Source organism: Bidens hawaiensis, unplaced genomic scaffold (genome assembly GCF_021521415.1).
Source record: "Bidens hawaiensis isolate Kalapana, Puna unplaced genomic scaffold, B.hawaiensis_p1.1 tig00016756_1, whole genome shotgun sequence".
In the NCBI taxonomy this organism is placed as follows: domain Eukaryota; kingdom Viridiplantae; phylum Streptophyta; class Magnoliopsida; order Asterales; family Asteraceae; genus Bidens; species Bidens hawaiensis.
Window position 1 is genome coordinate 474,250 of NW_027492540.1, and position 6,153 is coordinate 480,402.

Here is a 6,153-nt window from a genome sequence, read left to right on the forward strand (position 1 = left end):
AAGAAAATGAAAATTAGTTGAAAACAAATAGCATTACCTTGTTTTTCTTTTTTTTAAGCCCGTAGTTATGGCGATACCAATCAGCTCCTCAAATAAGAATATCTACCGTCCGAGTTCCTAAAGAAGCACGATGTGGATCGACAACCCTCCCACCCGCACTAAAAGCTGATTCTGAGGCAACTGTGGTGATTGGAATAGCTAAGATATTAGCTGCCATTTTGGACAAAATTCTATACTTATGTTTGTTCTCTTTCCATCACCCCCAACGCATCAAAATACACCCCCCAGGGTTCAGTAATAAAAATTGCTTCTTCCAAATAAGTGACTAGCTCTGACTTGACACTTTCAACATAATCAACGCTTCTAATATGTTGATCATACTTAGCACCACCTTTCTTGATACCCTTACAAAATCTAGAAGCCTTATAACTATAACCACTTGTACTCCCGCTCAGACCATTCCCGACATTTGCACCTGTAGACAAACTAACATTGGGCTCGTCATAAGCCTCAACATACTCTTTAAATAACTAATCTAATTTATCTTGAACCAACTTAATCTCTGTTCAGCCTTTTCTTTAGAATAAATGGTGTTAAAATAAAAGGAAATTAACTTCATTTTGTATATAGGATCCATAAGTGTCACAGCCCTCGACCCCTATACATGGGGAGGGAAGCCGTGAACGTTGATTGGTGGTATTAGTGTTTATTAAATTATTTTGCAGCGGAATATTTCAACAGAACCGTAGTTAGGAAAAATGATCAGAGTTATAAAAACACCATGATTGTTATTATAATAAACTGGGAATTTAATCCATTTTGATACAAACACAATTTTTATACGGATAAACCCTAATTTACAAACACGTTTCTTTATTCTTGTGACAAGCCACTTATTTAAGTTAAAAGCCCGCAGGCATCATTCCTTTGTCTCTAACAAGTCACTTGAAACATGTTTAAAATATTTGATCAGCAAGAAATACTAGCGAGTACATTCATTTGAAAATGACACATTTTACAGTTACAACATTAAGATGTTTTTACATATGCCTGCTTACAAATTACCGAAAGGTACTTGTCACTCGACCGTATCTATGACTGTGGTCATATTACTTATTAGCTAACACTTGTCCAATAAGTAACGTGTAATAGCCCAGTAGGCAAGCCTTGTATGCAAAACCCCACAATACTAGTAGTAACCATCCCGTAAGTCTACAGAGACTTAATTATTGTAATGTATTTAAATACTTTTAAAAATATATTTGGAAACATTTATATCATTTGTCATGAGTTTTATAGGTTTTAAAATTATCATGACAAATGTCGGAAAATAGTTGTCTCACGTAAATGTGAGTTGTACAAAAACTCGAATGTCTCACCTTGCTAGTTACAATTAAAGAAAACGCCTCTTGGTATTAAGCACCTAGGATAAACACAATGTAGTATACCTATATTAGTATAAAACCAATAATCTTAACGATGATCACGAGAGTAGAAACTTTACACGATGGCGCAATGTCTTACCTTAATAGGCAGAGCATTTGGATTCACGTATTTAAGTTTCTTTCGATCGGATAGGATATCGTTACGACACTCGGTATTATACTCTTAATATCTATGTATATGTGTGTGAAAAATTCATAGAGAAAGAAGGATTTTGTGCAGGGAAGAATGTCCCATTTGCAACCTATTTATAGCAAATTCTAAAGCTCGTCGCGATACGCGATGGCCATAGGCAAAGGTCGTCGCGTATCGCGAAGAATCTCATAGCTTTGCCTAGTCAGACCTAGACCTGCTACGTGGCACACCACATGTCCCGTCTGTGTAACCTCCACGTCGCGATACGCGATGTGTAACTTTAACAGTTCATCGCGTTCTCTACGCCGCATTATTTCTGGTTAAGGTTACACGTAATCGCGCTACTTGATGAGGCTAATCTATATCCGTCGCGTATCGCGATGAAGGATTATTAAAAATCTTAATTTTCCACAAAAATACTAAGGCGGCCCTTAAGCGGCTCGTGGCGATGCGAGCGTGCGAAGTGCGCCATCAAAGCGCCACATTGCACCCATCGCACTTCGCCCGAGCCCGAGCCCGTGCGCGTTCGGATGCTTCGCACCCTCTGCTAGGACCACTGGGTGTGATTTGTCTTATAAGAATATTAACATTTAAATTTTCTTTCTTATAAAGAGCTCGCTAGTTTTATAATCTAGCGATATGGGACAAGAAACTTACACTCCTATTAATACTATGGTGGAAGCCTCTCCTTTTCTTTCCTCCACCAATGTGGGATGGAATTTTCTTCTTTTATCTCTTTATTTTCATTTTGTGGTTTGTTATAATAAGAGCACTAATTGAAATCAAAATAATTACATGAACCCCAATACTTGTCAAATTTTTGTTTCATCTTCTCAGCCATACCTTTCATGTAATCATTCTCATCAAAAGCTACCTCATCAAATTCTTATTTTATGTCATATAACTCTTTAAGAAATAAATTGGATGTCGGCTACTCATAACCTACTAAGTAAAATAATAAATTAAAAGTAAAGCAAACAGTTTACATGATCCATTAATTCATTTTACTACTTCAATAACTAATCAATAGTTTAAAGTAACAAAACAATAATATAAAGTACATATTATTTTACAAAACAATTTGCACACTTATATTAAATCAAATATCTGAAATTATCATTGTCACATCATTGAAAAGTTATAAAAAGGAGCAGACATCATCAACTTTTTTTCAATCTTCCTCACTATGCAAAGTGTCGTATGTAGGTTCTCTATCGGCATAATTTGCAAAAACTTCTTTAAAATTCAATGCTGTAGATAACATGGATTACGTGGCATTCCACCGAGTACTAAAATCTAAGATTAGATGCTTCTTTGACATTAATAATTGCTTAGAAAGCTCATTGAAGATATGCAATCGACTCGGAGAGGCACTCACGTGTTTCACACTCCTGTGGACATTGTGAATTCTGTCTTTAATTTCTTTTAAGCCATCTTGAACTAACAAATTCAAAATGTGTGTGCAACACCGCACATGAAACAGTTGTCCATCAATAGCAAGTTTCTTTTGGTTATCCAGATTTTCCATTAACTTCTTGGCCACCACATCATTAGTTTTAGCATCATTAACCATTAACGTAGCAACCTTCGTCTCAATCTTCCATTCTTTCATACACTTGTGAAGGAAATCATAGATATGAATTCTAGTATATGGTGGATCTACTTGAACAAAACTCAAGATGCATTTATGTAGCTTAAAATCTAAGTCTACAAGGTGGCATGTCAATACCATGTAATGATTATTCTGAACTGATATCCACATATCAGTTGTGACGTTAACACGATTAACTGAATTTATTAAATTTTGAATTTTTTTTCCTTCCAATTTTATAACTAGATACACAATCATTCTTAGCCGATGCACATGAGATTTTGTTAAATAATGGATTAGCTTCCTTCATCACCACATTAAAGAGTTCATACTCAACAAAACTATATGGCAATTCATGAACCATTATCATATGAGAAACAACCTATCTCAACCTAGAATTATCAAACTTCCAAATTTGGACACTTGTAGAAGAATCTGACTTTCTAGTCGAAACATTCAACTTTAACTAACCTTTGTTCACAACTTGTAATTTTGGGCAAACTTTAATGTGCCTACGCATTGGTGTAGTTGTTCCATCTTCATATTTTTTTTCACTTTCTCCCCATAATGATTGCACCGATGCATTTTAGTTCCATCATCCAAAGCGACCTCAAGAAAATGTTTCCAGGCTATTGATCTTCTTTCCTTTCTTTTTGTTGAACGGTTCTTCTTCATTTTTTTCTGCTTGTGCTTGTTCTACACCATCGATTGTTGCATTTACACCTTCACTGGGTTCTTCATCAATTGCTTAAAGTATAAAAACATATGCATCTTGATTATTTTCCATTGATGGAGTGTCAGCGTTAGACTGAAATTTGGTTGATTCAAATGGTGAACTTAGGTCAAATATAATCTTCATCATAGAAAAGTGGCCCAGTACAAGACACATCAAACATATATAGTAATACAAAAGTATGATTAATACCACTAAAAATTTCACAATTAGATTACAATACTGGATATATCTAAACACTTTGAAAACGAACGAACATGTTCGTTATCAAGACTTTAGTTAAAGAATATGTTCTAATTACAACACTTTCACCATGGCCTAGTCTATGCAATACCGGATTTGTGAATTGAAAGTTCAAATAAGAAACTAATAATATGTTTAAAATGTTAACCCAAAAGGTCAAAAAAATGAACATATTGGTTAGTGATCAAAAAATGCTCATTCATTATTAAATGAGTGACAAAATTTCATCGTGTGACCAGTTTTTCCGATTTGCATATATCAAATTTCTTGAACTCTTGAAGTATATAACAAAATCCAAAACCAATTATAACGTAAACTAATTACAGATCAACGATTGATAAAAATCAACGTACGGGATAAGGGGTTCTGTGTGGGTGGAGATGTTGAAGGAAGCTGGAGAGGCGTTTGTTTTATTTAGGTTTTTGTATTATTTTTCTCCTTATATATTTTGGTAAAAGACAAATAAATAAAATCATATTATTTAAAAAATAATGTCATTAACAGTGGACAGACGGACATGCATATACAACCGAACTGGACGGACTTTACCAGACAGATGTTACCGGAAGTTTACGAACACTATCGAATGGACTAGACCTTTGTCCATAGTCGTCCGTTAAACTTACCGAACAAAATATTTTGTCCATGTGCGGTTCGTTTATTAAACGGACAAACATAAACGAACTTCATACCGAACGGATGACCGGACGTCGGACGTCCGTTTCGCTTACAACCCTATCTCTCATTGTTCTTGTACACCCGTGCAACATTGGCTTCTCAATTCCATGCTTAATTGTTTGCAAACAGTGGAATGCCATTCTTTCTTCTTCCAATATGTCTGAAAACCTTAAGTACGAGTGATGTTCATTGTAGCGGGCTATCCTAATTGATTATCATGAATAATGAGTCAAACATTGAAAGACAAAATTTTGATAAATTGCTTCAGAGGAAAGGCACAGTCGTGTATTGCAAAACACGACATGTGCTGACACGGGTGATTTCTGGTTGACCACGGTTATTTCTAGGCAAAACACGACCCGTGTGTTGCACGAATTCAGGGTTTTGAAGACTCGAACATACGTATCAACCCGGTTTTTCAAACTTATCAAATGGGTTCGGACTTGGGTCGGTTAATAAGGTGAAACCCGACCCGAACCGAAAATTAACCAAAGTAGTCCAAAAATCTTGTTTAAACTTGTTTACATCAGACTTTTCAAACTAAAATCATCTTATAAATCATGCAAACAAGTTTAGGCATATCAATTTGGTCTAACCTAACCCGAGTATAGTAGGAACTCTAACCTAGGGTTCGATTTGTACCCGATTTGAATGTAAAGTGGGTATAACCCCAAGCCCTAGAGTGAGACTGAAACAAATAAATTGACATACCTTGATGATTCATGGAAGGAATCGGTGGAATGGGGTGGTAATCGGTTGGAATTCACCCTAGGTTATGAGTGACATGGTTAAAGTGAAAAGGAGGGACAGTTTTCAAGAATAAAACCCATCAGGCGGACCAGACACAGCCGCGGTCAGCTCGGCATGACCGTGCCGACCCAGTCTGATCCCGTTTTTCGATCTTAGCTGTTTTTCAAACCCGAGACTTGTTTAACGACCATAATGGACTGATAGAGTTAGGTACGCCAATTTAAAACACATGAAAAGGAAATTTCATAGGGATAAATGAGTACACTGTTGATATAACTAGAAAAACGTGAGGTACAAATGAAGACAAACTAGAATCATAAACTTAACGAAAACTACTTGAATAATCCCGGTTCTCCTCCAAACAAAGTTTGCATGTGTGTGGGCCGTGTCATGACGTTGGTTTGGGTTGCCCTCTCGGTTTGATTCCAGTCGAAGCGATCAAGGTTGGTTGTAAGCTGCTAGAGGTTGGCCTCTAGCTTAGCAATCCTTCGGTCTACATGATAGTGCTCGAAACGTAATGTTTCAACTTTATCATGTAGCTTTCGGTTCCTTTGTTTCGCCACCATATTGATGCTTACTA

General features: G+C 36.2%; 1 pseudogene; it reads right to left on the reverse strand.

Moving 5' to 3' along the window:
• Positions 1 to 236: 236 nt before the first annotated feature.
• LOC143552026 (zinc finger BED domain-containing protein RICESLEEPER 2-like) lies at positions 237 to 4,065 on the reverse strand (annotated as a pseudogene).
• Positions 4,066 to 6,153: the final 2,088 nt, after the last annotated feature.